Genomic DNA, 27965 nt, shown 5'->3' with positions numbered 1-27965 from the left:
GGTTCAAACCCGAGTTCCCCCTGTAACAGCACGGATTATTCCGTTTATTTTAGTTAAATCGACATTACTGCTAGGAACAAGGAGGGATAGCTCGCATTCGACTGCAGATCGAAAGGTCCTTGGTTCAAACCCGAGTTCCCCCTGTAACAGCACGGATCATTCCGTTTATTTTAGTTAAATCGACATTACGGCTCTGAACAAGGGGGAAGAGCTCAGTGGTAGAGCATTCGACTGCAGATCGAGAGATCCTTGGTTCAAACCCGAGTTCCCCCTGTAACAGCACGGATCATTCCGATTATTTTATTTAAATCGACATTACGGCTATGAACAAGGGGGAATAGCTCAGTGGTAGAGCATTCGACTGCAGATCGAGAGGTCCTTGGTTCAAACCCGAGTTCCCCCTGTAACAGCACGGATTATTCCCTTTATTTTAGTTAAATCGACATTACGGCTAGGAACAAGGAGGGATAACTCGCATTCGACTGCAGATCGAGAGGTCCTTGGTTCAAACCCGAGTTCCCCCTGTAACAGCACGGATCATTCCGTTTATTTTAGTTAAATCGACATTACGGCCTTGAACATGGGGGAATAGCTCAGTGGTAGAGCATTCGACTGCAGATCGAGAGGTCCTTGGTTCAAACCCGAGTTCCCCCTGTAACAGCACGGATTATTCCGTTTATTTTAGTTAAATCGACATTACGGCTAGGAACAAGGAGGGATAGCTCGCATTCGACTGCAGATCGAGAGGTTCTGGGTTTAAACCCGAGTTCCCCCCTTAACAGCACGGATCATTCCGTTTATTTTAGTTAAATCGACATTACGGCCTTGAGCAAGGGGGAATAGCTCAGTGGTAGAGCATTCGACTGCAGATCGAGAGGTCCTTGGTTCAAACCCGATTTCCCCCTGTAACAGCACGGATCATTCCGTTTATTTTAGTTAAATCGACATTACGGCCTTGAACAAGGGGGAATAGCTTAGTGGTAGAGCATTCGACTGCAGATCGAGAGGTCCTTGGTTCAAACCCGAGTTCCCCCTGTAACAGCACGGATCATTCCGTTTATTTTAGTTAAATCGACATTACGGCCTTGAACAAGGGGGAATAGCTCAGTGGTAGAGCATTCGACTGCAGATCGAGAGGTCCTTGGTTCAAACCCGAGTTCCCCCTGTAACAGCACGGATTATTCCCTTTATTTTAGTTAAATCGACATTACGCCTAGGAACAAGGAGGGATAACTCGCATTCGACTGTAGATCGAGAGGTCCTTGGTTCAAACCCGAGTTCCCCCTGTAACAGTACGGATCATTCCGTTTATTTTAGTTAAATCAACATTACGGCCTTGAACAAGGGGGAATAGCTCAGTGGTAGAGCATTCGACTGCAGATCGAGAGGTCCTTGGTTCAAACCCGAGTTCCCCCTGTAACAGCACGGATTATTCCCTTTATTTTAGTTAAATCGACATTACTGCTAGGAACAAGGAGGGATAGCTCGCATTCGACTGCAGATTGAAAGGTCCTTGGTTCAAACCCGAGTTCCCCCTGTAACAGCACGGATCATTCCGTTTATTTTAGTTAAATCGACATTACGGCTCTGAACAAGGGGGAAGAGCTCAGTGGTAGAGCATTCGACTGCAGATCGAGAGATCCTTGGTTCAAACCCGAGTTCCCCCTGTAACAGCACGGATCATTCCGATTATTTTATTTAAATCGACATTACGGCTATGAACAAGGGGGAATAGCTCAGTGGTAGAGCATTCGACTGCAGATCGAGAGGTCCTTGGTTCAAACCCGAGTTCCCCCTGTAACAGCACGGATTATTCCCTTTATTTTAGTTAAATCGACATTACGGCTAGGAACAAGGAGGGATAACTCGCATTCGACTGCAGATCGAGAGGTCCTTGGTTCAAACCCGATTTCCCCCTGTAACAGCACGGATCATTCCGTTTATTTTAGTTAAATCGACATTACGGCCTTGAACAAGGGGGAATAGCTTAGTGGTAGAGCATTCGACTGCAGATCGAGAGGTCCTTGGTTCAAACCCGAGTTCCCCCTGTAACAGCACGGATCATTCCGTTTATTTTAGTTAAATCGACATTACGGCCTTGAACAACGGGGAATAGCTCAGTGGTAGAGCATTCGACTGCAGGTCGAGAGGTCCTTGGTTCCCCCTGTAACAGCACGGATTATTACCTTTATTTTAGTTAAATCGACATTACGGCTAGGAACAAGGAGGGATAACTCGCATTCGACTGTAGATCGAGAGGTCCTTGGTTCAAACCCGAGTTCCCCCTGTAACAGCACGGATCATTCCGTTTATTTTAGTTAAATCGACATTACGACCTTGAACAAGGGGGAATAGCTCAGTGGTAGAGCATTCGAATGCAGATCGAGAGGTCCTTGGTTCAAACCCGAGTTCCCCCTGTAACAGCACGGATTATTCCGTTTATTTTAGTTAAATCGACATTACTGCTAGGAACAAGGAGGGATAGCTCGCATTCGACTGCAGATCGAAAGGTCCTTGGTTCAAACCCGAGTTCCCCCTGTAACAGCACGGATCATTCCGTTTATTTTAGTTAAATCGACATTACGGCTCTGAACAAGGGGGAAGAGCTCAGTGGTAGAGCATTCGACTGCAGATCGAGAGATCCTTGGTACAAACCCGTGTTCCCCCTGTAACAGCACGGATCATTCCGTTTATTTTATTTAAATCGACATTACGGCTATGAACAAGGGGGATAGCTCAGTGGTAGAGCATTCGACTACAGATCGAGAGGTCCTTGGTTCAAACCCGAGTTTCCCCTGTAACAGCACTGATCATTCCTTTTATTTCAGTTAAATCGACATTACGGCTAGGAACAAGGAGGGGTAGCTCGCATTCGACTGCAGATTGAAAGGTCCTTGGTTCAAACCCGAACTCCCCCTGTAACAGCACGGATCATTCCGTTTAATTTAGGTAAATCGACATTACGGCCTTGAACAAGGGGGAATAGCTCAGTGGTATCGCATTCGACTGCAGATCGAGAGGTCCTTGGTTCAAACCCAAGTTCCCCCTGTAACAGCACGGATTACTCCGTTTATTTTAGTTAAATCGACATTACGGCTAGGAACAAGGAGGGATAGCTCGCATTCGACTGCAGATCGAGAGGTTCTGGGTTTAAACCCGAGTTCCCCCCTTAACAGCACGGATCATTCCGTTTATTTTAGTTAAATCGACATTACGGCCTTGAACAAGGGGTAATAGCTCAGTGGTAGAGCATTCGACTGCAGATCGAGAGGTCCTTGGTTCAAACCCGAGTTCCCCCTGTAACAGCACGGATTATTCCGTTTATTTTAGTTAAATCGACATTACTGCTAGGAACAAGGAGGGATAGCTCGCATTCGACTGCAGATCGAAAGCTCCTTGGTTCAAACCCGAGTTCCCCCTGTAACAGCACGGATCATTCCGTTTATTTTAGTTAAATCGACATTACGGCTCTGAACAAGGGGGAAGAGCTCAGTGGTAGAGCATTCGACTGCAGATCGAGAGGTCCTTGGTTCAAACCCGAGTTCCCCCTGTAACAGCACGGATTATTCCCTTTATTTTAGTTAAATCGACATTACGGCTAGGAACAAGGAGGGATAACTCGCATTCGACTGCAGATCGAGAGGTCCTTGGTTCAAACCCGAGTTCCCCCTGTAACAGCACGGATTATTCCGTTTATTTTAGTTAAATCGACATTACTGCTAGGAACAAGGAGGGATAGCTCGCATTCGACTGCAGATCGAAAGGTCCTTGGTTCAAACCCGAGTTCCCCCTGTAACAGCACGGATCATTCCGTTTATTTTAGTTAAATCGACATTACGGCCTTGAACAAGGGGGAATAGCTCAGTGGTAGAGCATTCGACTGCAGGTCGAGAGGTCCTTGGTTCCCCCTGTAACAGCACGGATTATTCCCTTTATTTTAGTTAAATCGACATTACGGCTCTGAACAAGGGGGAATAGCTCAGTGGTAGAGCATTCGACTGCAGATCGAGAGATCCTTGGTTCAAACCCGAGTTCCCCCTGTAACAGCACGGATCATTCCGATTATTTTATTTAAATCGACATTACGGCTATGAACAAGGGGGAATAGCTCAGTGGTAGAGCATTCGACTGCAGATCGAGAGGTCCTTGGTTCAAACCCGAGTTCCCGCTGTAACAGCACGGATTATTCCCTTTATTTTAGTTAAATCGACAATACGGCTAGGAACAAGGAGGGATAACTCGCATTCGACTGCAGATCGAGAGGTCCTTGGTTCAAACCCGAGTTCCCCCTGTAACAGCACGGATCATTCCGTTTATTTTAGTTAAATCGACATTACGTCCTTGAACATGGGGGAATAGCTCAGTGGTAGAGCATTCGACTGCAGATCGAGAGATCCTTGGTTCAAACCCGAGTTCCCCCTGTAACAGCACGGATCATTCCGATTATTTTATTTAAATCGACATTACGGCTATGAACAAGGGGGAATAGCTCAGTGGTAGAGCATTCGACTGCAGATCGAGAGGTCCTTGGTTCCCCCCTTAACAGCAAGGATCATTCCTTTTATTTTAGTTAAATCGACATAACTGCTAGGAACAAGGAGAGATAAATCGCATTCGACTGCAGATCGAGAGGTCCTTGGTTCAAACCCGATTTCCCCCTGTAACAGCACGGATCATTCCGTTTATTTTAGTTAAATCGACATTACGGCTAGGAACAAGGGGGAATAGCTTAGTGGTAGAGCATTCGACTGCAGGTCGAGAGGTCCTTGGTTCCCCCTGTAACAGCACGGATTATTCCCTTTATTTTAGTTAAATCGACATTACTGCTAGGAACAAGGAGGGATAGCTCGCATTCGACTGTAGATCGAGAGGTCCTTGGTTCAAACCCGAGTTCCCCCTGTAACAGCACGGATCATTCCGTTTATTTTAGTTAAATCGACATTACGGCTCTGAACAAGGGGGAAGAGCTCAGTGGTAGAGCATTCGACTGCAGATCGAGAGATCCTTGGTACAAACCCGTGTTCCCCCTGTAACAGCACGGATCATTCCGTTTATTTTATTTAAATCGACATTACGGCTATGAACAAGGGGGATAGCTCAGTGGTAGAGCATTCGACTACAGATCGAGAGGTCCTTGGTTCAAACCCGAGTTTCCCCTGTAACAGCACTGATCATTCCTTTTATTTCAGTTAAATCGACATTACGGCTAGGAACAAGGAGGGGTAGCTCGCATTCGACTGCAGATTGAAAGGTCCTTGGTTCAAACCCGAACTCCCCCTGTAACAGCACGGATCATTCCGTTTAATTTAGGTAAATCGACATTACGGCCTTGAACAAGGGGGAATAGCTCAGTGGTATCGCATTCGACTGCAGATCGAGAGGTCCTTGGTTCAAACCCGAGTTCCCCCTGTAACAGCACGGATTACTCCGTTTATTTTAGTTAAATCGACATTACGGCTAGGAACAAGGAGGGATAGCTCGCATTCGACTGCAGATCGAGAGGTTATGGTTTAAACCCGAGTTCCCCCCTTAACAGCACGGATCATTCCGTTTATTTTAGTTAAATCGACATTACGGCCTTGAACAAGGGGTAATAGCTCAGTGGTAGAGCATTCGACTGCAGATCGAGAGGTCCTTGGTTCAAACCCGAGTTCCCCCTGTAACAGCACGGATTATTCCATTTATTTTAGTTAAATCGACATTACTGCTAGGAACAAGGAGGGATAGCTCGCATTCGACTGCAGATCGAAAGCTCCTTGGTTCAAACCCGAGTTCCCCCTGTAACAGCACGGATCATTCCGTTTATTTTAGTTAAATCGACATTACGGCTCTGAACAAGGGGGAAGAGCTCAGTGGTAGAGCATTCGACTGCAGATCGAGAGGTCCTTGGTTCAAACCCGAGTTCCCCCTGTAACAGCACGGATTATTCCCTTTATTTTAGTTAAATCGACATTACGGCTAGGAACAAGGAGGGATAACTCGCATTCGACTGCAGATCGAGAGGTCCTTGGTTCAAACCCGAGTTCCCCCTGTAACAGCACGGATTATTCCGTTTATTTTAGTTAAATCGACATTACTGCTAGGAACAAGGAGGGATAGCTCGCATTCGACTGCAGATCGAAAGGTCCTTGGTTCAAACCCGAGTTCCCCCTGTAACAGCACGGATCATTCCGTTTATTTTAGTTAAATCGACATTACGGCCTTGAACAAGGGGGAATAGCTCAGTGGTAGAGCATTCGACTGCAGGTCGAGAGGTCCTTGGTTCCCCCTGTAACAGCACGGATTATTCCCTTTATTTTAGTTAAATCGACATTACGGCTCTGAACAAGGGGGAATAGCTCAGTGGTAGAGCATTCGACTGCAGATCGAGAGATCCTTGGTTCAAACCCGAGTTCCCCCTGTAACAGCACGGATCATTCCGATTATTTTATTTAAATCGACATTACGGCTATGAACAAGGGGGAATAGCTCAGTGGTAGAGCATTCGACTGCAGATCGAGAGGTCCTTGGTTCAAACCCGAGTTCCCGCTGTAACAGCACGGATTATTCCCTTTATTTTAGTTAAATCGACAATACGGCTAGGAACAAGGAGGGATAACTCGCATTCGACTGCAGATCGAGAGGTCCTTGGTTCAAACCCGAGTTCCCCCTGTAACAGCACGGATCATTCCGTTTATTTTAGTTAAATCGACATTACGGCCTTGAACATGGGGGAATAGCTCAGTGGTAGAGCATTCGACTGCAGATCGAGAGATCCTTGGTTCAAACCCGAGTTCCCCCTGTAACAGCACGGATCATTCCGATTATTTTATTTAAATCGACATTACGGCTATGAACAAGGGGGAATAGCTCAGTGGTAGAGCATTCGACTGCAGATCGAGAGGTCCTTGGTTCCCCCCTTAACAGCAAGGATCATTCCTTTTATTTTAGTTAAATCGACATTACTGCTAGGAACAAGGAGAGATAAATCGCATTCGACTGCAGATCGAGAGGTCCTTGGTTCAAACCCGATTTCCCCCTGTAACAGCACGGATCATTCCGTTTATTTTAGTTAAATCGACATTACGGCTAGGAACAAGGGGGAATAGCTCAGTGGTAGAGCATTCGACTGCAGGTCGAGAGGTCCTTGGTTCCCCCTGTAACAGCACGGATTATTCCCTTTATTTTAGTTAAATCGACATTACGGCTAGGAACAAGGAGGGATAAGTCGCATTCGACTGTAGATCGAGAGGTCCTTGGTTCAAACCCGAGTTCCCCCTGTAACAGCACGGATCATTCCGTTTATTTTAGTTAAATCGACATTACGGCTCTGAACAAGGGGGAAGAGCTCAGTGGTAGAGCATTCGACTGCAGATCGAGAGATCCTTGGTACAAACCCGTGTTCCCCCTGTAACAGCACGGATCATTCCGTTTATTTTATTTAAATCGACATTACGGCTATGAACAAGGGGGATAGCTCAGTGGTAGAGCATTCGACTACAGATCGAGAGGTCCTTGGTTCAAACCCGAGTTTCCCCTGTAACAGCACTGATCATTCCTTTTATTTTAGTTAAATCGACATTACGGCTAGGAACAAGGAGGGATAGCTCGCATTCGACTGCAGATTGAAAGGTCCTTGGTTCAAACCCGAACTCCCCCTGTAACAGCACGGATCATTCCGTTTATTTTAGGTAAATCGACATTACGGCCTTGAACAAGGGGGAATAGCTCAGTGGTATCGCATTCGACTGCAGATCGAGAGGTCCTTGGTTCAAACCCGAGTTCCCCCTGTAACAGCACGGATTACTCCGTTTATTTTAGTTAAATCGACATTACGGCTAGGAACAAGGAGGGATAACTCGCATTCGACTGCAGATCGAGAGGTTCTGGGTTTAAACCCGAGTTCCCCCCTTAACAGCACGGATCATTCCGTTTATTTTAGTTAAATCGACATTACGGCCTTGAACAAGGGGGAATAGCTCAGTGGTAGAGCATTCGACTGCAGATCGAGAGGTCCTTGGTTCAAACCCGTGTTCCCCCTGTAACAGCACGGATTATTCCGTTTATTTTAGTTAAATCGACATTACTGCTAGGAACAAGGAGGGATAGCTCGCATTCGACTGCAGATCGAAAGGTCCTTGGTTCAAACCCGAGTTCCCCCTGTAACAGCACGGATCATTCCGTTTATTTTAGTTAAATCGACATTACGGCTCTGAACAAGGGGGAAGAGCTCAGTGGTAGAGCATTCGACTGCAGACCGAGAGATCCTTGGTTCAAACCCGAGTTCCCCCTGTAACAGCACGGATCATTCCGATTATTTTATTTAAATCGACATTACGGCTATGAACAAGGGGGAATAGCTCAGTGGTAGAGCATTCGACTGCAGATCGAGAGGTCCTTAGTTCAAACCCGAGTTCCCCCTGTAACAGCACGGATTATTCCCTTTATTTTAGTTAAATCGACATTACGGCTAGGAACAAGGAGGGATAACTCGCATTCGACTGCAGATCGAGAGGTCCTTGGTTCAAACCCGAGTTCCCCCTGTAACAGCACGGATCATTCCGTTTATTTTAGTTAAATCGACATTACGGCCTTGAACATGGGGGAATAGCTCAGTGGTAGAGCATTCGACTGCAGATCGAGAGGTCCTTGGTTCAAACCCGATTTCCCCCTGTAACAGCACGGATCATTCCGTTTATTTTAGTTAAATCGACATTACGGCCTTGAACAAGGGGGAATAGCTTAGTGGTAGAGCATTCGACTGCAGATCGAGAGGTCCTTGGTTCAAACCCGAGTTCCCCCTGTAACAGCACGGATCATTCCGTTTATTTTAGTTAAATCGACATTACGGCCTTGAACAAGGGGGAATAGCTCAGTGGTAGAGCATTCGACTGCAGGTCGAGAGGTCCTTGGTTCCCCCTGTAACAGCACGGATTATTCCCTTTATTTTAGTTAAATCGACATTACGGCTAGGAACAAGGAGGGATAACTCGCATTCGACTGTAGATCGAGAGGTCCTTGGTTCAAACCCGAGTTCCCCCTGTAACAGCACGGATCATTCCGTTTATTTTAGTTAAATCGACATTACGGCCTTGAACAAGGGTGAATAGCTCAGTGGTAGAGCATTCGACTGCAGATCGAGAGGTCCTTGGTTCAAACCCGAGTTCCCCCTGTAACAGCACGGTTTATTCCGTTTATTTTAGTTAAATCGACATTACGGCTCTGAACAAGGGGGAAGAGCTCGGTGGTAGAGCATTCGACTACAGATCGAGAGGTCCTTGGTTCAAACCCGAGTTCCCCCTGTAACAGCAAGGATTATTCCGTTTATTTAAGTTAAATCGACATTACTGCTAGGAACAAGGAGGGATAGCTCGCATTCGACTGCAGATCGAAAGGTCCTTGGTTCAAACCCGAGTTCCCCCTGTAACAGCACGGATCATTCCGTTTATTTTAGTTAAATCGACATTACGGCTCTGAACAAGGGGGAAGAGCTCAGTGGTAGAGCATTCGACTGCAGATCGAGAGATCCTTGGTACAAACCCGAGTTCCCCCTGTAACAGCACGGATCATTCCGTTTATTTTATTTAAATCGACATTACGGCTATGAACAAGGGGGAATAGCTCAGTGGTAGAGCATTCGACTGCAGATCGAGAGGTCCTTGGTTCCCCCCTTAACAGCAAGGATCATTCCTTTTATTTTAGTTAAATCGACATTACTGCTAGGAACAAGGAGAGATAAATCGCATTCGACTGCAGATCGAGGGGTCCTTGGTTCAAACCCGATTTCCCCCTGTAACAGCACGGATCATTCCGTTTATTTTAGTTAAATCGACATTACGGCTAGGAACAAGGGGGAATAGCTCAGTGGTAGAGCATTCGACTGCAGGTCGAGAGGTCCTTGGTTCCCCCTGTAACAGCACGGATTATTCCCTTTATTTTAGTTAAATCGACATTACGGCTAGGAACAAGGAGGGATAAGTCGCATTCGACTGTAGATCGAGAGGTCCTTGGTTCAAACCCGAGTTCCCCCTGTAACAGCACGGATCATTCCGTTTATTTTAGTTAAATCGACATTACGGCTCTGAACAAGGGGGAAGAGCTCAGTGGTAGAGCATTCGACTGCAGATCGAGAGATCCTTGGTACAAACCCGTGTTCCCCCTGTAACAGCACGGATCATTCCGTTTATTTTATTTAAATCGACATTACGGCTATGAACAAGGGGGATAGCTCAGTGGTAGAGCATTCGACTACAGATCGAGAGGTCCTTGGTTCAAACCCGAGTTTCCCCTGTAACAGCACTGATCATTCCTTTTATTTTAGTTAAATCGACATTACGGCTAGGAACAAGGAGGGATAGCTCGCATTCGACTGCAGATTGAAAGGTCCTTGGTTCAAACCCGAACTCCCCCTGTAACAGCACGGATCATTCCGTTTATTTTAGGTAAATCGACATTACGGCCTTGAACAAGGGGGAATAGCTCAGTGGTATCGCATTCGACTGCAGATCGAGAGGTCCTTGGTTCAAACCCGAGTTCCCCCTGTAACAGCACGGATTACTCCGTTTATTTTAGTTAAATCGACATTACGGCTAGGAACAAGGAGGGATAACTCGCATTCGACTGCAGATCGAGAGGTTCTGGGTTTAAACCCGAGTTCCCCCCTTAACAGCACGGATCATTCCGTTTATTTTAGTTAAATCGACATTACGGCCTTGAACAAGGGGGAATAGCTCAGTGGTAGAGCATTCGACTGCAGATCGAGAGGTCCTTGGTTCAAACCCGTGTTCCCCCTGTAACAGCACGGATTATTCCGTTTATTTTAGTTAAATCGACATTACTGCTAGGAACAAGGAGGGATAGCTCGCATTCGACTGCAGATCGAAAGGTCCTTGGTTCAAACCCGAGTTCCCCCTGTAACAGCACGGATCATTCCGTTTATTTTAGTTAAATCGACATTACGGCTCTGAACAAGGGGGAAGAGCTCAGTGGTAGAGCATTCGACTGCAGACCGAGAGATCCTTGGTTCAAACCCGAGTTCCCCCTGTAACAGCACGGATCATTCCGATTATTTTATTTAAATCGACATTACGGCTATGAACAAGGGGGAATAGCTCAGTGGTAGAGCATTCGACTGCAGATCGAGAGGTCCTTAGTTCAAACCCGAGTTCCCCCTGTAACAGCACGGATTATTCCCTTTATTTTAGTTAAATCGACATTACGGCTAGGAACAAGGAGGGATAACTCGCATTCGACTGCAGATCGAGAGGTCCTTGGTTCAAACCCGAGTTCCCCCTGTAACAGCACGGATCATTCCGTTTATTTTAGTTAAATCGACATTACGGCCTTGAACATGGGGGAATAGCTCAGTGGTAGAGCATTCGACTGCAGATCGAGAGGTCCTTGGTTCAAACCCGATTTCCCCCTGAAACAGCACGGATCATTCCGTTTATTTTAGTTAAATCGACATTACGGCCTTGAACAAGGGGGAATAGCTTAGTGGTAGAGCATTCGACTGCAGATCGAGAGGTCCTTGGTTCAAACCCGAGTTCCCCCTGTAACAGCACGGATCATTCCGTTTATTTTAGTTAAATCGACATTACGGCCTTGAACAAGGGGGAATAGCTCAGTGGTAGAGCATTCGACTGCAGGTCGAGAGGTCCTTGGTTCCCCCTGTAACAGCACGGATTATTCCCTTTATTTTAGTTAAATCGACATTACGGCTAGGAACAAGGAGGGATAACTCGCATTCGACTGTAGATCGAGAGGTCCTTGGTTCAAACCCGAGTTCCCCCTGTAACAGCACGGATCATTCCGTTTATTTTAGTTAAATCGACATTACGGCCTTGAACAAGGGGGAATAGCTCAGTGGTAGAGCATTCGACTGCAGATCGAGAGGTCCTTGGTTCAAACCCGAGTTCCCCCTGTAACAGCACGGTTTATTCCGTTTATTTTAGTTAAATCGACATTACGGCTCTGAACAAGGGGGAAGAGCTCGGTGGTAGAGCATTCGACTACAGATCGAGAGGTCCTTGGTTCAAACCCGAGTTCCCCCTGTAACAGCAAGGATTATTCCGTTTATTTAAGTTAAATCGACATTACTGCTAGGAACAAGGAGGGATAGCTCGCATTCGACTGCAGATCGAAAGGTCCTTGGTTCAAACCCGAGTTCCCCCTGTAACAGCACGGATCATTCCGTTTATTTTAGTTAAATCGACATTACGGCTCTGAACAAGGGGGAAGAGCTCAGTGGTAGAGCATTCGACTGCAGATCGAGAGATCCTTGGTACAAACCCGAGTTCCCCCTGTAACAGCACGGATCATTCCGTTTATTTTATTTAAATCGACATTACGGCTATGAACAAGGGGGATAGCTCAGTGGTAGAGCATTCGACTACAGATCGAGAGGTCCTGGGTTCAAACCCGAGTTTCCCCTGTAACAGCACGGATTACTCTGTTTATTTTAGTTAAATCGACATTACGGCTAGGAACAAGGAGGGATAGCTCGCATTCGACTGCAGATCGAGAGGTTCTGGGTTTAAACCCGAGTTCCCCCCTTAACAGCACGGATCATTCCGTTTTTTTTAGTTAAATCGACATTACGGCCTTGAACAAGGGGGAATAGCTCAGTGGTAGAGCATTCGACTGCAGATCGAGAGGTCCTTGGTTCAAACCCGATTTCCCCCTGTAACAGCACGGATCATTCCGTTTATTTTAGTTAAATCGACATTACGGCCTTGAACAAGGGGGAATAGCTTAGTGGTAGAGCATTCGACTGCAGATCGAGAGGTCCTTGGTTCAAATCCGAGTTCCCCCTGTAACAGCACGGATCATTCCGTTTATTTTAGTTAAATCGACATTACGGCTCTGAACAAGGGGGAAGAGTTCAGTGGTAGAGCATTCGACTGCAGATCGAGAGATCCTTGGTACAAACCCGAGTTCCCCCTGTAACAGCACGGATCATTCCGTTTATTTTATTTAAATCGACATTACGGCTATGAACAAGGGGGATAGCTCAGTGGTAGAGCATTCGACTACAGATCGAGAGGTCCTGGGTTCAAACCCGAGTTTCACCTGTAACAGCACTGATCATTCCTTTTATTTTAGTTAAATCGACATTACGGCTAGGAACAAGGAGGGATAGCTCGCATTCGACTGCAGATTGAAAGGTCCTTGGTTCAAACCCGAACTCCCCCTGTAACAGCACGGATCATTCCGTTTATTTTAGGTAAATCGACATTACGGCCTTGAACAAGGGGGAATAGCTCAGTGGTATCGCATTCGACTGCAGATCGAGATGTCCTTGGTTCAAACCCGAGTTCCCCCTGTAACAGCACGGATTACTCTGTTTATTTTAGTTAAATCGATATTACGGCTAGGAACAAGGAGGGATAGCTCGCATTCGACTGCAGATCGAGAGGTTCTGGGTTCAAACCCGAGTTCCCCCTGTAACAGCACGGATCATTCCGTTTATTTTAGTTAAATCGACATTACGGCCTTGATCAAGGGGGAATAGCTCAGTGGTAGAGCATTCGACTGCAGATCGAGAGGTCCTTGGTTCAAACCCGATTTCCCCCTGTTACAGCACGGATCATTTCGTTTATTTTAGTTAAATCGACATTACGGCCTTGAACAAGGGGGAATAGCTTAGTGGTAGAGCATTCGACTGCAGATCGAGAGGTCCTTGGTTCAAACCCGAGTTCCCCCTGTAACAGCACGGATCATTCCGTTTATTTTAGTTAAATCGACATTACGGCCTTGAACAAGGGGGAATAGTTCAGTGGTAGAGCATTCGACTGCAGATCGAGAGGTCCTTGGTTCAAATCCGAGTTCCCCCTGTAACAGCACGGATTATTCCCTTTATTTTAGTTAAATCGATATTACGGCTAGGAACAAGGAGGGATAACTCGCATTCGACTGTAGATCGAGAGGTCCTTGGTTCAAACCCGAGTTCCCCCTGTAACAGCACTGATCATTCCGTTTATTTTAGTTAAATCGACATTACGGCCTTCAACAAGGGGGAATAGCTTAGTGGTAGAGCATTCGACTGCAGATCGAGAGGTCCTTGGTTCAAACCCGAGTTCCCCCTGTAACAGCACGGATCATTCCGATTATTTTATTTAAATCGACATTACAGCTATGAACAAGGGGGAATAGCTCAGTGGTAGAGCATTCGACTGCAGATCGAGAGGTCCTTGGTTCAAACCCGAGTTCCCCCTGTAACAGCACGGATTATTCCCTTTATTTTAGTTAAATCGACATTACGGCTAGGAACAAGGAGGGATAACTCGCATTCGACTGCAGATCGAGAGGTCCTTGGTTCAAACCCGAGTTCCCCCTGTAACAGCACGGATCATTCCGTTTATTTTAGTTAAATCGACATTACGGCCTTGAACATGGGGGAATAGCTCAGTGGTAGAGCATTCGACTGCAGATCGAGAGGTCCTTGGTTCAAACCCGATTTCCCCCTGTAACAGCACGGATCATTCCGTTTATTTTAGTTAAATCGACACTACGGCCTTGAACAAGGGGGAATAGCTTAGTGGTAGAGCATTCGACTGCAGATCGAGAGGTTCTTGGTTCAAACCCGAGTTCCCCCTGTAACAGCACGGATCATTCCGTTTATTTTAGTTAAATCGACATTACGGCCTTGAACAAGGGGGAATAGCTCAGTGGTAGAGCATTCGACTGCAGGCCGAGAGGTCCTTGGTTCAAACCCGATTTCCCCCTGTTACAGCACGGATCATTTCGTTTATTTTAGTTAAATCGACATTACGGCCTTGAACAAGGGGGAATAGCTTAGTGGTAGAGCATTCGACTGCAGATCGAGAGGTCCTTGGTTCAAACCCGAGTTCCCCCTGTAACAGCACGGATCATTCCGTTTATTTTAGTTAAATCGACATTACGGCCTTGAACAAGGGGGAATAGTTCAGTGGTAGAGCATTCGACTGCAGATCGAGAGGTCCTTGGTTCAAATCCGAGTTCCCCCTGTAACAGCACGGATTATTCCCTTTATTTTAGTTAAATCGATATTACGGCTAGGAACAAGGAGGGATAACTCGCATTCGACTGTAGATCGAGAGGTCCTTGGTTCAAACCCGAGTTCCCCCTGTAACAGCACTGATCATTCCGTTTATTTTAGTTAAATCGACATTACGGCCTTCAACAAGGGGGAATAGCTTAGTGGTAGAGCATTCGACTGCAGATCGAGAGGTCCTTGGTTCAAACCCGAGTTCCCCCTGTAACAGCACGGATCATTCCGATTATTTTATTTAAATCGACATTACAGCTATGAACAAGGGGGAATAGCTCAGTGGTAGAGCATTCGACTGCAGATCGAGAGGTCCTTGGTTCAAACCCGAGTTCCCCCTGTAACAGCACGGATTATTCCCTTTATTTTAGTTAAATCGACATTACGGCTAGGAACAAGGAGGGATAACTCGCATTCGACTGCAGATCGAGAGGTCCTTGGTTCAAACCCGAGTTCCCCCTGTAACAGCACGGATCATTCCGTTTATTTTAGTTAAATCGACATTACGGCCTTGAACATGGGGGAATAGCTCAGTGGTAGAGCATTCGACTGCAGATCGAGAGGTCCTTGGTTCAAACCCGATTTCCCCCTGTAACAGCACGGATCATTCCGTTTATTTTAGTTAAATCGACACTACGGCCTTGAACAAGGGGGAATAGCTTAGTGGTAGAGCATTCGACTGCAGATCGAGAGGTTCTTGGTTCAAACCCGAGTTCCCCCTGTAACAGCACGGATCATTCCGTTTATTTTAGTTAAATCGACATTACGGCCTTGAACAAGGGGGAATAGCTCAGTGGTAGAGCATTCGACTGCAGGCCGAGAGGTCCTTGGTTCAAACCCGAGTTTCCCCTGTAACAGCACTGATCATTCCTTTTATTTTAGTTAAATCGACATTACGGCTAGGAACAAGGAGGGATAGCTCGCATTCGACTGCAGATCGAGAGGTTCTGGGTTTAAACCCGAGTTCCCCCCTTAACAGCACGGATCATTCCGTTTATTTAAGTTAAATCGACATTACGGCCTTGAACAAGGGGGAATAGCTCAGTGGTAGAGCATTCGACTGCAGATCGAGAGGTCCTTGGTTCAAACCCGATTTCCCCCTGTAACAGCACGGATCATTCCGTTTATTTTAGTTAAATCGACATTACGGCTCTGAACAAGGGGGAAGAGCTCAGTGGTAGAGCATTCGACTGCAGATCGAGAGATCCTTGGTACAAACCCGAGTTCCCCCTGTAACAGCACGGATCATTCCGTTTATTTTATTTAAATCGACATTACGGCTATGAACAAGGGGGATAGCTCAGTGGTAGAGCATTCGACTACAGATCGAGAGGTCCTTGGTTCAAACCCGAGTTTCCCCTGTAACAGCACTGATCATTCCTTTTATTTTAGTTAAATCGACATTACGGCTAGGAACAAGGAGGGATAGCTCGCATTCGACTGCAGATTGAAAGGTCCTTGGTTCAAACCCGAATTCCCCTGGAACAGCACGGATCATTCCGTTTATTTTAGGTAAATCGACATTACGGCCTTGAACAAGGGGGAATAGCTCAGTGGTATCGCATTCGACTGCAGATCGAGAGGTCCTTGGTTCAAACCCGAGTTCCCCCTGTAACAGCACGGATTACTCCGTTTATTTTAGTTAAATCGACATTACGGCTAGGAACAAGGAGGGATAGCTCGCATTCGACTGCAGATCGAGAGGTTCTGGGTTTAAACCCGAGTTCCCCCCTTAACAGCACGGATCATTCCGTTTATTTAAGTTAAATCGACATTACGGCCTTGAACAAGGGGGAATAGCTCAGTGGTAGAGCATTCGACTGCAGATCGAGAGGTCCTTGGTTCAAACCCGATTTCCCCCTGTAACAGCACGGATCATTCCGTTTATTTTAGTTAAATCGACATTACGACCTTGAACAAGGGGGAATAGCTTAGTGGTAGAGCATTCGACTGCAGATCGAGAGGTCCTTGGTTCAAACCCGAGTTCCCCCTGTAACAGCACGGATCATTCCGTTTATTTTAGTTAAATCGACATTACGGCCTTGAACAAGGGGGAATAGCTCAGTGGTAGAGCATTTGACTGCAGATCGAGAGGTCCTTGGTTCAAACCCGAGTTCCCCCTGTAACAGCACGGATTATTCCCTTTATTTTAGTTAAATCGACATTACGGCTAGGAACAAGGAGGGATAACTCGCATTCGACTGTAGATCGAGAGGTCCTTGGTTCAAGCCCGAGTTCCCCCTGTAACAGCACGGATCATTCCGTTTATTTTAGTTAAATCGACATTACGGCCTTGAACAAGGGGGAATAGCTCAGTGGTAGAGCATTCGACTGCAGATCGAGAGGTCCTTGGTTCAAACCCGATTTCCCCCTGTAACAGCACGGATCATTCCGATTATTTTATTTAAATCGACATTACGGCCTTGAACAAGGGGGAATAGCTCAGTGGTAGAGCATTCGACTGCAGATCGAGAGGTCCTTGGTTCAAACCCGAGTTCCCCCTGTAACAGCACGGATTATTCCCTTTATTTTAGTTAAATCGACATTACGGCTAGGAACAAGGAGGGATAACTCGCATTCGACTGCAGATCGAGAGGTCCTTGGTTCAAACCCGAGTTCCCCCTGTAACAGCACGGATCATTCCGTTTATTTTAGTTAAATCGACATTACGGCCTTGAACATGGGGGAATAGCTCAGTGGTAGAGCATTCGACTGCAGATCGAGAGGTCCTTGGTTCAAACCCGATTTCCCCCTGTAACAGCACGGATCATTCCGTTTATTTTAGTTAAATCGACATTACGGCCTTGAACAAGGGGGAATAGCTTAGTGGTAGAGCATTCGACTGCAGATCGAGAGGTTCTTGGTTCAAACCCGAGTTCCCCCTGTAACAGCACGGATCATTCCGTTTATTTTAGTTAAATCGACATTACGGCCTTGAACAAGGGGGAATAGCTCAGTGGTAGAGCATTCGACTGCAGGTCGAGAGGTCCTTGGTTCCCCCTGTAACAGCACGGATTATTCCCTTTATTTTAGTTAAATCGACATTACGGCTAGGAACAAGGAGGGATAACTGGCATTCGACTGTAGATCGAGAGGTCCTTGGTTCAAACCCGAGTTCCCCCTGTAACAGCACGGATCATTCCGTTTATTTTAGTTAAATCGACATTACGGCCTTGAACAAGGGGGAATAGCTCAGTGGTAGAGCATTCGACTGCAGATCGAGAGGTCCTTGGTTCAAACCCGAGTTCCCCCTGTAACAGCACGAATTATTCCGTTTATTTTAGTTAAATCGACATTACTGCTAGGAACAAGGAGGGATAGCTCGCATTCGACTGCAGATCGAAAGGTCCTTGGTTCAAACCCGAGTTCCCCCTGTAACAGCACGGATCATTCCGTTTATTTTAGTTAAATCGACATTACGGCTCTGAACAAGGGGGAAGAGCTCAGTGGTAGAGCATTCGACTGCAGATCGAGAGATCCTTGGTACAAACCCGAGTTCCCCCTGTAACAGCACGGATCATTCCGTTTATTTTATTTAAATCGACATTACGGCTATGAACAAGGGGGATAGCTCAGTGGTAGAGCATTCGACTACAGATCGAGAGGTCCTTGGTTCAAACCCGAGTTTCCCCTGTAACAGCACTGATCATTCCTTTTATTTTAGTTAAATCGACATTACGGCTAGGAACAAGGAGGGATAGCTCGCATTCGACTGCAGATTGAAAGGTCCTTGGTTCAAACCCGAATTCCCCTGGAACAGCACGGATCATTCCGTTTATTTTAGGTAAATCGACATTACGGCCTTGAACAAGGGGGAATAGCTCAGTGGTATCGCATTCGACTGCAGATCGAGAGGTCCTTGGTTCAAACCCGAGTTCCCCCTGTAACAGCACGGATTACTCCGCTTATTTTAGTTAAATCGACATTACGGCTAGGAAAAAGGAGGGATAGCTCGCATTCGACTGCAGATCGAGAGGTTCTGGGTTTAAACCCGAGTTCCCCCCTTAACAGCACGGATCATTCCGTTTATTTTAGTTAAATCGACATTACGGCCTTGAACAAGGGGGAATAGCTCAGTGGTAGAGCATTCGACTGCAGATCGAGAGGTCCTTGGTTCAAACCCGATTTCCCCCTGTAACAGCACGGATCATTCCGTTTATTTTAGTTAAATCGACATTACGACCTTGAACAAGGGGGAATAGCTTAGTGGTAGAGCATTCGACTGCAGATCGAGAGGTCCTTGGTTCAAACCCGAGTTCCCCCTGTAACAGCACGGATCATTCCGTTTATTTTAGTTAAATCGACATTACGGCCTTGAACAAGGGGGAATAGCTCAGTGGTAGAGCATTCGACTGCAGATCGAGAGGTCCTTGGTTCAAACCCGAGTTCCCCCTGTAACAGCACGGATTATTCCCTTTATTTTAGTTAAATCGACATTACGGCTAGGAACAAGGAGGGATAACTCGCATTCGACTGTAGATCGAGAGGTCCTTGGTTCAAGCCCGAGTTCCCCCTGTAACAGCACGGATCATTCCGTTTATTTTAGTTAAATCGACATTACGGCCTTGAACAAGGGGGAATAGCTTAGTGGTAGAGCATTCGACTGCAGATTGAAAGGTCCTTGGTTCAAACCCGAACTCCCCCTGAAACAGCACGGATCATTCCGTTTATTTTAGGTAAATCGACATTACGGCCTTGACCAAGGGGGAATAGCTCAGTGGTATCGCATTCGACTGCAGATCGAGAGGTCCTTGGTTCAAACCCGAGTTCCCCCTGTAACAGCACGGATTACTCCGTTTATTTTAGTTAAATTGACATTACGGCTAGGAACAAGGAGGGATAGCTCGCATTCGACTGCAGATCGAGAGGTTCTGGGTTTAAACCCGAGTTCCCCCCTTAACAGCACGGATCATTCCGTTTATTTTAGTTAAATCGACATTACGGCCTTGAACAAGGGGGAATAGCTCAGTGGTAGAGCATTCGACTGCAGATCGAGAGGTCCTTGGTTCAAACCCGATTTCCCCCTGTAACAGCACGGATCATTCCGTTTATTTTAGTTAAATCGACATTACGGCCTTGAACAAGGGGGAATAGCTTAGTGGTAGAGCATTCGACTGCAGATCGAGAGGTCCTTGGTTCAAACCCGAGTTCCCCCTGTAACAGCACGGATCATTCCGTTTATTTTAGTTAAATCGACATTACGGCCTTGAACAAGGGGGAATAGCTCAGTGGTAGAGCATTCGACTGCAGATCGAGAGGTCCTTGGTTCAAACCCGAATTCCCCCTGTAACAGCACGGATTATTCCCTTTATTTTAGTTAAATCGACATTACGGCTAGGAACAAGGAGGGATAACTCGCATTCGACTGTAGATCGAGAGGTCCTTGGTTCAAGCCCGAGTTCCCCCTGTAACAGCACGGATCATTCCGTTTATTTTAGTTAAATCGACATTACGGCCTTGAACAAGGGGAATAGCTTAGTGGTAGAGCATTCGACTGCAGATTGAAAGGTCCTTGGTTCAAACCCGAGTTCCCCCTGTAACAGCACGGATCATTCCGTTTATTTTAGGTAAATCGACATTACGGCCTTGAACAAGGGGGAATAGCTCAGTGGTATCGCATTCGACTGCAGATCGAGAGGTCCTTGGTTCAAACCCGAGTTGCCCCTGTAACAGCACGGATTACTTCGTTTATTTTAGTTAAATCGACATTACGGCTAGGAACAAGGAGGGATAGCTCGCATTCGACTGCAGATCGAGAGGTTCTGGGTTTAAACCCGAGTTCCCCCCTTAACAGCACGGATCATTCCGTTTATTTTAGTTAAATCGACATTACGGCCTTGAACAAGGGGGAATAGCTCAGTGGTAGAGCATTCGACTGCAGATCGAGAGGTCCTTGGTTCAAACCCGATTTCCCCCTGTAACAGCACGGATCATTCCGTTTATTTTAGTTAAATCGACATTACGGCCTTGAACAAGGGGGAATAGCTTAGTGGTAGAGCATTCGACTGCAGATCGAGAGGTCCTTGGTTCAAACCCGAGTTCCCCCTGTAACAGCACGGATCATTCCGTTTATTTTAGTTAAATCGACATTACGGCCTTGAACAAGGGGGAATAGCTCAGTGGTAGAGCATTCGACTGCAGATCGAGAGGTCCTTGGTTCAAACCCGAGTTCCCCCTGTAACAGCACGGATTATTCCCTTTATTTTAGTTAAATCGACATTACGGCTAGGAACAAGGAGGGATAACTCGCATTCGACTGCAGATCGAGAGGTCCTTGGTTCAAACCCGAGTTCCCCCTGTAACAGCACGGATCATTCCGTTTATTTTAGTTAAATCGACATTACGGCCTTGAACATGGAGGAATAGCTCAGTGGTAGAGCATTCGACTGCAGATCGAGAGGTCCTTGGTTCAAACCCGATTTCCCCCTGTAACAGCACGGATCATTCCGTTTATTTTAGTTAAATCGACATTACGGCCTTGAACAAGGGGGAATAGCTCAGTGGTAGAGCATTCGACTGCAGGTCGAGAGGTCCTTGGTTCCCCCTGTAACAGCGCGGATTATTCCCTTTATTTTAGTTAAATCGACATTACGGCTAGGAACAAGGAGGGATAACTCGCATTCGACTGTGGATCGAGAGGTCCTTGGTTCAAACCCGAGTTCCCCCTGTAACAGCACGGATCATTCCGTTTATTTTAGTTAAATCGACATTACGGCCTTGAACAAGGGGGAATAGCTCAGTGGTAGAGCATTTGACTGCAGATCGAGAGGTCCTTGGTTCCCCCTGTAACAGCACGGATTATTCCCTTTATTTTAGTTAAATCGACATTACGGCTAGGAACAAGGAGGGATAGCTCGCATTCGACTGCAGATCGAGAGGTTCTGGGTTTAAACCCGAGTTCCCCCCTTAACAGCACGGATCATTCCGTTTATTTTAGTTAAATCGACATTACGGCCTTGAACAAGGGGGAATAGCTCAGTGGTAGAGCATTCGACTGCAGATCGAGAGGTCCTTGGTTCAAACCCGATTTCCCCCTGTAACAGCACGGATCATTCCGTTTATTTTAGTTAAATCGACATTACGGCCTTGAACAAGGGGGAATAGCTTAGTGGTAGAGCATTCGACTGCAGATCGAGAGGTCCTTGGTTCAAACCCGAGTTCCCCCTGTAACAGCACGGATAATTCCGTTTATTTTAGATAAATCGACATTACGGCCTTGAACAAGGGGGAATAGCTCAGTGGTAGAGCATTCGACTGCAGATCGAGAGGTCCTTGGTTCAAACCCGAGTTCCCCCTGTAACAGCACGGATTATTCCCTTTATTTTAGTTAAATCGACATTACGGCTAGGAACAAGGAGGGATAACTCGCATTCGACTGCAGATCGAGAGGTCCTTGGTTCAAACCCGAGTTCCCCCTGTAACAGCACGGATCATTCCGTTTATTTTAGTTAAATCGACATTACGGCCTTGAACATGGAGGAATAGCTCAGTGGTAGAGCATTCGACTGCAGATCGAGAGGTCCTTGGTTCAAACCCGATTTCCCCCTGTAACAGCACGGATCATTCCGTTTATTTTAGTTAAATCGACATTACGGCCTTGAACAAGGGGGAATAGCTTAGTGGTAGAGCATTCGACTGCAGATCGAGAGGTTCTTGGTTCAAACCCGAGTTCCCCCTGTAACAGCACGGATCATTCCGTTTATTTTAGTTAAATCGACATTACGGCCTTGAACAAGGGGGAATAGCTCAGTGGTAGAGCATTCGACTGCAGGTCGAGAGGTCCTTGGTTCCCCCTGTAACAGCACGGATTATTCCCTTTATTTTAGTTAAATCGACATTACGGCTAGGAACAAGGAGGGATAACTCGCATTCGACTGTAGATCGAGAGGTCCTTGGTTCAAACCCGAGTTCCCCCTGTAACAGCACGGATCATTCCGTTTATTTTAGTTAAATCGACATTACGGCCTTGAACAAGGGGGAATAGCTCAGTGGTAGAGCATTCGACTGCAGATCGAGAGGTCCTTGGTTCAAACCCGAGTTCCCCCTGTAACAGCACGAATTATTCCGTTTATTTTAGTTAAATCGACATTACTGCTAGGAACAAGGAGGGATAGCTCGCATTCGACTGCAGATCGAAAGGTCCTTGGTTCAAACCCGAGTTCCCCCTGTAACAGCACGGATCATTCCGTTTATTTTAGTTAAATCGACATTACGGCTCTGAACAAGGGGGAAGAGCTCAGTGGTAGAGCATTCGACTACAGATCGAGAGGTCCTTGGTTCAAACCCGAGTTTCCCCTGTAACAGCACTGATCATTCCTTTTATTTTAGTTAAATCGACATTACGGCTAGGAACAAGGAGGGATAGCTCGCATTCGACTGCAGATTGAAAGGTCCTTGGTTCAAACCCGAACTCCCCCTGTAACAGCACGGATCATTCCGTTTATTTTAGGTAAAACGACATTACGGCCTTGAACAAGGGGGAATAGCTCAGTGGTATCGCATTCGACTGCAGATCGAGAGGTCCTTGGTTCAAACCCGAGTTCCCCCTGTAACAGCACGGATTACTCCGTTTATTTTAGTTAAATCGACATTACGGCTAGGAACAAGGAGGGATAGCTCGCATTCGACTGCAGATTGAAAGGTCCTTGGTTCAAACCCGAACTCCCCCTGTAACAGCACGGATCATTCCGTTTATTTTAGTTAAATCGACATTACGGCCTTGAACAAGGGGGAATAGCTCAGTGGTAGAGCATTCGACTGCAGATCGAGAGGTCCTTGGTTCAAACCCGATTTCCCCCTGTAACAGCACGGATCATTCCGTTTATTTTAGTTAAATCGACATTACGGCCTTGAACAAGGGGGAATAGCTTAGTGGTAGAGCATTCGACTGCAGATCGAGAGGTCCTTGGTTCAAACCCGAGTTCCCCCTGTAACAGCACGGATCATTCCGTTTATTTTAGTTAAATCGACATTACGGCCTTGAACAAGGGGGAATAGCTCAGTGGTAGAGCATTCGACTGCAGATCGAGAGGTCCTTGGTTCAAACCCGAGTTCCCCCTGTAACAGCACGGATTATTCCCTTTATTTTAGTTAAATCGACATTACGGCTAGGAACAAGGAGGGATAACTCGCATTCGACTGTAGATCGAGAGGTCCTTGGTTCAAGCCCGAGTTCCCCCTGTAACAGCACGGATCATTCCGTTTATTTTAGTTAAATCGACAGAACGGCCTTGAACAAGGGGGAATAGCTTAGTGGTAGAGCATTCGACTGCAGATTGAAAGGTCCTTGGTTCAAACCCGAACTCCCCCTGAAACAGCACGGATCATTCCGTTTATTTTAGGTAAATCGACATTACGGCCTTGACCAAGGGGGAATAGCTCAGTGGTATCGCATTCGACTGCAGATCGAGAGGTCCTTGGTTCAAACCCGAGTTCCCCCTGTAACAGCACGGATTACTCCGTTTATTTTAGTTAAATTGACATTACGGCTAGGAACAAGGAGGGATAGCTCGCATTCGACTGCAGATCGAGAGGTTCTGGGTTTAAACCCGAGTTCCCCCCTTAACAGCACGGATCATTCCGTTTATTTTAGTTAAATCGACATTACGGCCTTGAACAAGGGGGAATAGCTCAGTGGTAGAGCATTCGACTGCAGATCGAGAGGTCCTTGGTTCAAACCCGATTTCCCCCTGTAACAGCACGGATCATTCCGTTTATTTTAGTTAAATCGACATTACGGCCTTGAACAAGGGGGAATAGCTTAGTGGTAGAGCATTCGACTGCAGATCGAGAGGTCCTTGGTTCAAACCCGAGTTCCCCCTGTAACAGCACGGATCATTCCGTTTATTTTAGTTAAATCGACATTACGGCCTTGAACAAGGGGGAATAGCTCAGTGGTAGAGCATTCGACTGCAGATCGAGAGGTCCTTGGTTCAAACCCGAATTCCCCCTGTAACAGCACGGATTATTCCCTTTATTTTAGTTAAATCGACATTACGGCTAGGAACAAGGAGGGATAACTCGCATTCGACTGTAGATCGAGAGGTCCTTGGTTCAAGCCCGAGTTCCCCCTGTAACAGCACGGATCATTCCGTTTATTTTAGTTAAATCGACATTACGGCCTTGAACAAGGGGAATAGCTTAGTGGTAGAGCATTCGACTGCAGATTGAAAGGTCCTTGGTTCAAACCCGAGTTCCCCCTGTAACAGCACGGATCATTCCGTTTATTTTAGGTAAATCGACATTACGGCCTTGAACAAGGGGGAATAGCTCAGTGGTATCGCATTCGACTGCAGATCGAGAGGTCCTTGGTTCAAACCCGAGTTCCCCCTGTAACAGCACGGATTACTTCGTTTATTTTAGTTAAATCGACATTACGGCTAGGAACAAGGAGGGATAGCTCGCATTCGACTGCAGATCGAGAGGTTCTGGGTTTAAACCCGAGTTCCCCCCTTAACAGCACGGATCATTCCGTTTATTTTAGTTAAATCGACATTACGGCCTTGAACAAGGGGGAATAGCTCAGTGGTAGAGCATTCGACTGCAGATCGAGAGGTCCTTGGTTCAAACCCGATTATCCCCTGTAACAGCACGGATCATTCCGTTTATTTTAGTTAAATCGACATTACGGCCTTGAACAAGGGGGAATAGCTTAGTGGTAGAGCATTCGACTGCAGATCGAGAGGTCCTTGGTTCAAACCCGAGTTCCCCCTGTAACAGCACGGATCATTCCGTTTATTTTAGTTAAATCGACATTACGGCCTTGAACAAGGGGGAATAGCTCAGTGGTAGAGCATTCGACTGCAGATCGAGAGGTCCTTGGTTCAAACCCGAGTTCCCCCTGTAACAGCACGGATTATTCCCTTTATTTTAGTTAAATCGACATTACGGCTAGGAACAAGGAGGGATAACTCGCATTCGACTGCAGATCGAGAGGTCCTTGGTTCAAACCCGAGTTCCCCCTGTAACAGCACGGATCATTCCGTTTATTTTAGTTAAATCGACATTACGGCCTTGAACATGGAGGAATAGCTCAGTGGTAGAGCATTCGACTGCAGATCGAGAGGTCCTTGGTTCAAACCCGATTTCCCCCTGTAACAGCACGGATCATTCCGTTTATTTTAGTTAAATCGACATTACGGCCTTGAACAAGGGGGAATAGCTCAGTGGTAGAGCATTCGACTGCAGGTCGAGAGGTCCTTGGTTCCCCCTGTAACAGCGCGGATTATTCCCTTTATTTTAGTTAAATCGACATTACGGCTAGGAACAAGGAGGGATAACTCGCATTCGACTGTGGATCGAGAGGTCCTTGGTTCAAACCCGAGTTCCCCCTGTAACAGCACGGATCATTCCGTTTATTTTAGTTAAATCGACATTACGGCCTTGAACAAGGGGGAATAGCTCAGTGGTAGAGCATTTGACTGCAGATCGAGAGGTCCTTGGTTCCCCCTGTAACAGCACGGATTATTCCCTTTATTTTAGTTAAATCGACATTACGGCTAGGAACAAGGAGGGATAGCTCGCATTCGACTGCAGATCGAGAGGTTCTGGGTTTAAACCCGAGTTCCCCCCTTAACAGCACGGATCATTCCGTTTATTTTAGTTAAATCGACATTACGGCCTTGAACAAGGGGGAATAGCTCAGTGGTAGAGCATTCGACTGCAGATCGAGAGGTCCTTGGTTCAAACCCGATTTCCCCCTGTAACAGCACGGATCATTCCGTTTATTTTAGTTAAATCGACATTACGGCCTTGAACAAGGGGGAATAGCTTAGTGGTAGAGCATTCGACTGCAGATCGAGAGGTCCTTGGTTCAAACCCGAGTTCCCCCTGTAACAGCACGGATAATTCCGTTTATTTTAGATAAATCGACATTACGGCCTTGAACAAGGGGGAATAGCTCAGTGGTAGAGCATTCGACTGCAGATCGAGAGGTCCTTGGTTCAAACCCGAGTTCCCCCTGTAACAGCACGGATTATTCCCTTTATTTTAGTTAAATCGACATTACGGCTAGGAACAAGGAGGGATAACTCGCATTCGACTGCAGATCGAGAGGTCCTTGGTTCAAACCCGAGTTCCCCCTGTAACAGCACGGATCATTCCGTTTATTTTAGTTAAATCGACATTACGGCCTTGAACATGGAGGAATAGCTCAGTGGTAGAGCATTCGACTGCAGATCGAGAGGTCCTTGGTTCAAACCCGATTTCCCCCTGTAACAGCACGGATCATTCCGTTTATTTTAGTTAAATCGACATTACGGCCTTGAACAAGGGGGAATAGCTTAGTGGTAGAGCATTCGACTGCAGATCGAGAGGTTCTTGGTTCAAACCCGAGTTCCCCCTGTAACAGCACGGATCATTCCGTTTATTTTAGTTAAATCGACATTACGGCCTTGAACAAGGGGGAATAGCTCAGTGGTAGAGCATTCGACTGCAGGTCGAGAGGTCCTTGGTTCCCCCTGTAACAGCACGGATTATTCCCTTTATTTTAGTTAAATCGACATTACGGCTAGGAACAAGGAGGGATAGCTCGCATTCGACTGCAGATTGAAAGGTCCTTGGTTCAAACCCGAACTCCCCCTGTAACAGCACGGATCATTCCGTTTATTTTAGGTAAAACGACATTACGGCCTTGAACAAGGGGGAATAGCTCAGTGGTATCGCATTCGACTGCAGATCGAGAGGTCCTTGGTTCAAACCCGAGTTCCCCCTGTAACAGCACGGATTACTCCGTTTATTTTAGTTAAATCGACATTACGGCTAGGAACAAGGAGGGATAGCTCGCATTCGACTGCAGATTGAAAGGTCCTTGGTTCAAACCCGAACTCCCCCTGTAACAGCACGGATCATTCCGTTTATTTTAGTTAAATCGACATTACGGCCTTGAACAAGGGGGAATAGCTCAGTGGTAGAGCATTCGACTGCAGATCGAGAGGTCCTTGGTTCAAACCCGATTTCC

At 46.6% G+C, this 27965-nt stretch overlaps 60 non-coding genes across 60 annotated transcripts; all 60 read left to right on the top strand.

Annotated features, from left to right (window-relative positions):
- Positions 1-331: 331 nt before the first annotated feature.
- Positions 332-403, top strand: TRNAC-GCA (transfer RNA cysteine (anticodon GCA)). The gene has a single exon. It is a non-coding gene; the product is annotated as a tRNA-Cys (tRNA).
- Positions 404-582: 179 nt separating this feature from the next.
- TRNAC-GCA (transfer RNA cysteine (anticodon GCA)) lies at positions 583-654 on the top strand. Its single transcript has one exon. It is a non-coding gene; the product is annotated as a tRNA-Cys (tRNA).
- A 309-nt stretch (positions 655-963) lies between these two features.
- Positions 964-1035, top strand: TRNAC-GCA (transfer RNA cysteine (anticodon GCA)). Its single transcript has one exon. It is a non-coding gene; the product is annotated as a tRNA-Cys (tRNA).
- A 58-nt stretch (positions 1036-1093) lies between these two features.
- On the top strand, positions 1094-1165 carry TRNAC-GCA (transfer RNA cysteine (anticodon GCA)). Its single transcript has one exon. It is a non-coding gene; the product is annotated as a tRNA-Cys (tRNA).
- Positions 1166-1344: 179 nt separating this feature from the next.
- TRNAC-GCA (transfer RNA cysteine (anticodon GCA)) lies at positions 1345-1416 on the top strand. Its single transcript has one exon. It is a non-coding gene; the product is annotated as a tRNA-Cys (tRNA).
- Positions 1417-1725: 309 nt separating this feature from the next.
- Positions 1726-1797, top strand: TRNAC-GCA (transfer RNA cysteine (anticodon GCA)). Its single transcript has one exon. It is a non-coding gene; the product is annotated as a tRNA-Cys (tRNA).
- A 179-nt stretch (positions 1798-1976) lies between these two features.
- TRNAC-GCA (transfer RNA cysteine (anticodon GCA)) lies at positions 1977-2048 on the top strand. Its single transcript has one exon. It is a non-coding gene; the product is annotated as a tRNA-Cys (tRNA).
- A 677-nt stretch (positions 2049-2725) lies between these two features.
- TRNAC-ACA (transfer RNA cysteine (anticodon ACA)) lies at positions 2726-2797 on the top strand. The gene has a single exon. It is a non-coding gene; the product is annotated as a tRNA-Cys (tRNA).
- A 1171-nt stretch (positions 2798-3968) lies between these two features.
- TRNAC-GCA (transfer RNA cysteine (anticodon GCA)) lies at positions 3969-4040 on the top strand. The gene has a single exon. It is a non-coding gene; the product is annotated as a tRNA-Cys (tRNA).
- A 58-nt stretch (positions 4041-4098) lies between these two features.
- TRNAC-GCA (transfer RNA cysteine (anticodon GCA)) lies at positions 4099-4170 on the top strand. Its single transcript has one exon. It is a non-coding gene; the product is annotated as a tRNA-Cys (tRNA).
- A 179-nt stretch (positions 4171-4349) lies between these two features.
- Positions 4350-4421, top strand: TRNAC-GCA (transfer RNA cysteine (anticodon GCA)). Its single transcript has one exon. It is a non-coding gene; the product is annotated as a tRNA-Cys (tRNA).
- Positions 4422-5086: 665 nt separating this feature from the next.
- On the top strand, positions 5087-5158 carry TRNAC-ACA (transfer RNA cysteine (anticodon ACA)). Its single transcript has one exon. It is a non-coding gene; the product is annotated as a tRNA-Cys (tRNA).
- Positions 5159-6328: 1170 nt separating this feature from the next.
- Positions 6329-6400, top strand: TRNAC-GCA (transfer RNA cysteine (anticodon GCA)). Its single transcript has one exon. It is a non-coding gene; the product is annotated as a tRNA-Cys (tRNA).
- A 58-nt stretch (positions 6401-6458) lies between these two features.
- On the top strand, positions 6459-6530 carry TRNAC-GCA (transfer RNA cysteine (anticodon GCA)). The gene has a single exon. It is a non-coding gene; the product is annotated as a tRNA-Cys (tRNA).
- A 179-nt stretch (positions 6531-6709) lies between these two features.
- Positions 6710-6781, top strand: TRNAC-GCA (transfer RNA cysteine (anticodon GCA)). The gene has a single exon. It is a non-coding gene; the product is annotated as a tRNA-Cys (tRNA).
- A 665-nt stretch (positions 6782-7446) lies between these two features.
- Positions 7447-7518, top strand: TRNAC-ACA (transfer RNA cysteine (anticodon ACA)). Its single transcript has one exon. It is a non-coding gene; the product is annotated as a tRNA-Cys (tRNA).
- Positions 7519-8710: 1192 nt separating this feature from the next.
- On the top strand, positions 8711-8782 carry TRNAC-GCA (transfer RNA cysteine (anticodon GCA)). Its single transcript has one exon. It is a non-coding gene; the product is annotated as a tRNA-Cys (tRNA).
- A 427-nt stretch (positions 8783-9209) lies between these two features.
- TRNAC-ACA (transfer RNA cysteine (anticodon ACA)) lies at positions 9210-9281 on the top strand. Its single transcript has one exon. It is a non-coding gene; the product is annotated as a tRNA-Cys (tRNA).
- A 916-nt stretch (positions 9282-10197) lies between these two features.
- On the top strand, positions 10198-10269 carry TRNAC-ACA (transfer RNA cysteine (anticodon ACA)). Its single transcript has one exon. It is a non-coding gene; the product is annotated as a tRNA-Cys (tRNA).
- Positions 10270-11461: 1192 nt separating this feature from the next.
- TRNAC-GCA (transfer RNA cysteine (anticodon GCA)) lies at positions 11462-11533 on the top strand. The gene has a single exon. It is a non-coding gene; the product is annotated as a tRNA-Cys (tRNA).
- Positions 11534-11830: 297 nt separating this feature from the next.
- On the top strand, positions 11831-11902 carry TRNAC-GCA (transfer RNA cysteine (anticodon GCA)). Its single transcript has one exon. It is a non-coding gene; the product is annotated as a tRNA-Cys (tRNA).
- Positions 11903-11960: 58 nt separating this feature from the next.
- Positions 11961-12032, top strand: TRNAC-ACA (transfer RNA cysteine (anticodon ACA)). Its single transcript has one exon. It is a non-coding gene; the product is annotated as a tRNA-Cys (tRNA).
- A 308-nt stretch (positions 12033-12340) lies between these two features.
- Positions 12341-12412, top strand: TRNAC-ACA (transfer RNA cysteine (anticodon ACA)). The gene has a single exon. It is a non-coding gene; the product is annotated as a tRNA-Cys (tRNA).
- A 309-nt stretch (positions 12413-12721) lies between these two features.
- Positions 12722-12793, top strand: TRNAC-GCA (transfer RNA cysteine (anticodon GCA)). The gene has a single exon. It is a non-coding gene; the product is annotated as a tRNA-Cys (tRNA).
- Positions 12794-12981: 188 nt separating this feature from the next.
- TRNAC-ACA (transfer RNA cysteine (anticodon ACA)) lies at positions 12982-13052 on the top strand. Its single transcript has one exon. It is a non-coding gene; the product is annotated as a tRNA-Cys (tRNA).
- A 560-nt stretch (positions 13053-13612) lies between these two features.
- On the top strand, positions 13613-13684 carry TRNAC-GCA (transfer RNA cysteine (anticodon GCA)). The gene has a single exon. It is a non-coding gene; the product is annotated as a tRNA-Cys (tRNA).
- Positions 13685-13742: 58 nt separating this feature from the next.
- On the top strand, positions 13743-13814 carry TRNAC-GCA (transfer RNA cysteine (anticodon GCA)). The gene has a single exon. It is a non-coding gene; the product is annotated as a tRNA-Cys (tRNA).
- A 179-nt stretch (positions 13815-13993) lies between these two features.
- Positions 13994-14065, top strand: TRNAC-GCA (transfer RNA cysteine (anticodon GCA)). Its single transcript has one exon. It is a non-coding gene; the product is annotated as a tRNA-Cys (tRNA).
- Positions 14066-14123: 58 nt separating this feature from the next.
- TRNAC-GCA (transfer RNA cysteine (anticodon GCA)) lies at positions 14124-14195 on the top strand. The gene has a single exon. It is a non-coding gene; the product is annotated as a tRNA-Cys (tRNA).
- Positions 14196-14504: 309 nt separating this feature from the next.
- On the top strand, positions 14505-14576 carry TRNAC-GCA (transfer RNA cysteine (anticodon GCA)). The gene has a single exon. It is a non-coding gene; the product is annotated as a tRNA-Cys (tRNA).
- A 188-nt stretch (positions 14577-14764) lies between these two features.
- TRNAC-GCA (transfer RNA cysteine (anticodon GCA)) lies at positions 14765-14836 on the top strand. Its single transcript has one exon. It is a non-coding gene; the product is annotated as a tRNA-Cys (tRNA).
- Positions 14837-14894: 58 nt separating this feature from the next.
- Positions 14895-14966, top strand: TRNAC-GCA (transfer RNA cysteine (anticodon GCA)). The gene has a single exon. It is a non-coding gene; the product is annotated as a tRNA-Cys (tRNA).
- A 179-nt stretch (positions 14967-15145) lies between these two features.
- On the top strand, positions 15146-15217 carry TRNAC-GCA (transfer RNA cysteine (anticodon GCA)). The gene has a single exon. It is a non-coding gene; the product is annotated as a tRNA-Cys (tRNA).
- Positions 15218-15275: 58 nt separating this feature from the next.
- Positions 15276-15347, top strand: TRNAC-GCA (transfer RNA cysteine (anticodon GCA)). Its single transcript has one exon. It is a non-coding gene; the product is annotated as a tRNA-Cys (tRNA).
- A 309-nt stretch (positions 15348-15656) lies between these two features.
- On the top strand, positions 15657-15728 carry TRNAC-GCA (transfer RNA cysteine (anticodon GCA)). Its single transcript has one exon. It is a non-coding gene; the product is annotated as a tRNA-Cys (tRNA).
- Positions 15729-16296: 568 nt separating this feature from the next.
- Positions 16297-16368, top strand: TRNAC-ACA (transfer RNA cysteine (anticodon ACA)). Its single transcript has one exon. It is a non-coding gene; the product is annotated as a tRNA-Cys (tRNA).
- Positions 16369-16927: 559 nt separating this feature from the next.
- Positions 16928-16999, top strand: TRNAC-GCA (transfer RNA cysteine (anticodon GCA)). The gene has a single exon. It is a non-coding gene; the product is annotated as a tRNA-Cys (tRNA).
- A 58-nt stretch (positions 17000-17057) lies between these two features.
- TRNAC-GCA (transfer RNA cysteine (anticodon GCA)) lies at positions 17058-17129 on the top strand. Its single transcript has one exon. It is a non-coding gene; the product is annotated as a tRNA-Cys (tRNA).
- A 309-nt stretch (positions 17130-17438) lies between these two features.
- Positions 17439-17510, top strand: TRNAC-GCA (transfer RNA cysteine (anticodon GCA)). Its single transcript has one exon. It is a non-coding gene; the product is annotated as a tRNA-Cys (tRNA).
- A 309-nt stretch (positions 17511-17819) lies between these two features.
- TRNAC-GCA (transfer RNA cysteine (anticodon GCA)) lies at positions 17820-17891 on the top strand. Its single transcript has one exon. It is a non-coding gene; the product is annotated as a tRNA-Cys (tRNA).
- Positions 17892-18188: 297 nt separating this feature from the next.
- TRNAC-GCA (transfer RNA cysteine (anticodon GCA)) lies at positions 18189-18260 on the top strand. The gene has a single exon. It is a non-coding gene; the product is annotated as a tRNA-Cys (tRNA).
- Positions 18261-18568: 308 nt separating this feature from the next.
- Positions 18569-18640, top strand: TRNAC-ACA (transfer RNA cysteine (anticodon ACA)). Its single transcript has one exon. It is a non-coding gene; the product is annotated as a tRNA-Cys (tRNA).
- A 559-nt stretch (positions 18641-19199) lies between these two features.
- On the top strand, positions 19200-19271 carry TRNAC-GCA (transfer RNA cysteine (anticodon GCA)). The gene has a single exon. It is a non-coding gene; the product is annotated as a tRNA-Cys (tRNA).
- A 58-nt stretch (positions 19272-19329) lies between these two features.
- On the top strand, positions 19330-19401 carry TRNAC-GCA (transfer RNA cysteine (anticodon GCA)). The gene has a single exon. It is a non-coding gene; the product is annotated as a tRNA-Cys (tRNA).
- A 690-nt stretch (positions 19402-20091) lies between these two features.
- Positions 20092-20163, top strand: TRNAC-GCA (transfer RNA cysteine (anticodon GCA)). Its single transcript has one exon. It is a non-coding gene; the product is annotated as a tRNA-Cys (tRNA).
- An 819-nt stretch (positions 20164-20982) lies between these two features.
- Positions 20983-21054, top strand: TRNAC-GCA (transfer RNA cysteine (anticodon GCA)). The gene has a single exon. It is a non-coding gene; the product is annotated as a tRNA-Cys (tRNA).
- A 58-nt stretch (positions 21055-21112) lies between these two features.
- TRNAC-GCA (transfer RNA cysteine (anticodon GCA)) lies at positions 21113-21184 on the top strand. The gene has a single exon. It is a non-coding gene; the product is annotated as a tRNA-Cys (tRNA).
- Positions 21185-22101: 917 nt separating this feature from the next.
- TRNAC-GCA (transfer RNA cysteine (anticodon GCA)) lies at positions 22102-22173 on the top strand. The gene has a single exon. It is a non-coding gene; the product is annotated as a tRNA-Cys (tRNA).
- Positions 22174-22231: 58 nt separating this feature from the next.
- Positions 22232-22303, top strand: TRNAC-GCA (transfer RNA cysteine (anticodon GCA)). Its single transcript has one exon. It is a non-coding gene; the product is annotated as a tRNA-Cys (tRNA).
- Positions 22304-22612: 309 nt separating this feature from the next.
- On the top strand, positions 22613-22684 carry TRNAC-GCA (transfer RNA cysteine (anticodon GCA)). Its single transcript has one exon. It is a non-coding gene; the product is annotated as a tRNA-Cys (tRNA).
- A 297-nt stretch (positions 22685-22981) lies between these two features.
- Positions 22982-23053, top strand: TRNAC-GCA (transfer RNA cysteine (anticodon GCA)). Its single transcript has one exon. It is a non-coding gene; the product is annotated as a tRNA-Cys (tRNA).
- Positions 23054-23232: 179 nt separating this feature from the next.
- TRNAC-ACA (transfer RNA cysteine (anticodon ACA)) lies at positions 23233-23304 on the top strand. Its single transcript has one exon. It is a non-coding gene; the product is annotated as a tRNA-Cys (tRNA).
- A 560-nt stretch (positions 23305-23864) lies between these two features.
- On the top strand, positions 23865-23936 carry TRNAC-GCA (transfer RNA cysteine (anticodon GCA)). The gene has a single exon. It is a non-coding gene; the product is annotated as a tRNA-Cys (tRNA).
- Positions 23937-23994: 58 nt separating this feature from the next.
- TRNAC-GCA (transfer RNA cysteine (anticodon GCA)) lies at positions 23995-24066 on the top strand. Its single transcript has one exon. It is a non-coding gene; the product is annotated as a tRNA-Cys (tRNA).
- Positions 24067-24756: 690 nt separating this feature from the next.
- Positions 24757-24828, top strand: TRNAC-GCA (transfer RNA cysteine (anticodon GCA)). The gene has a single exon. It is a non-coding gene; the product is annotated as a tRNA-Cys (tRNA).
- Positions 24829-25647: 819 nt separating this feature from the next.
- Positions 25648-25719, top strand: TRNAC-GCA (transfer RNA cysteine (anticodon GCA)). Its single transcript has one exon. It is a non-coding gene; the product is annotated as a tRNA-Cys (tRNA).
- A 58-nt stretch (positions 25720-25777) lies between these two features.
- On the top strand, positions 25778-25849 carry TRNAC-GCA (transfer RNA cysteine (anticodon GCA)). The gene has a single exon. It is a non-coding gene; the product is annotated as a tRNA-Cys (tRNA).
- Positions 25850-26766: 917 nt separating this feature from the next.
- TRNAC-GCA (transfer RNA cysteine (anticodon GCA)) lies at positions 26767-26838 on the top strand. The gene has a single exon. It is a non-coding gene; the product is annotated as a tRNA-Cys (tRNA).
- A 58-nt stretch (positions 26839-26896) lies between these two features.
- Positions 26897-26968, top strand: TRNAC-GCA (transfer RNA cysteine (anticodon GCA)). Its single transcript has one exon. It is a non-coding gene; the product is annotated as a tRNA-Cys (tRNA).
- Positions 26969-27277: 309 nt separating this feature from the next.
- Positions 27278-27349, top strand: TRNAC-GCA (transfer RNA cysteine (anticodon GCA)). The gene has a single exon. It is a non-coding gene; the product is annotated as a tRNA-Cys (tRNA).
- Positions 27350-27965: the final 616 nt, after the last annotated feature.

This window comes from Phalangium opilio, unplaced genomic scaffold, assembly GCF_054372755.1.
Source record: "Phalangium opilio isolate 3A_F unplaced genomic scaffold, DU_Popi_V2 ptg000022l_1, whole genome shotgun sequence".
In the NCBI taxonomy this organism is placed as follows: Eukaryota; Metazoa; Arthropoda; class Arachnida; order Opiliones; family Phalangiidae; genus Phalangium; species Phalangium opilio.
Note: the sequence above shows the minus strand (reverse complement) of the source record. Positions and strands in the feature narration are given on the sequence as shown.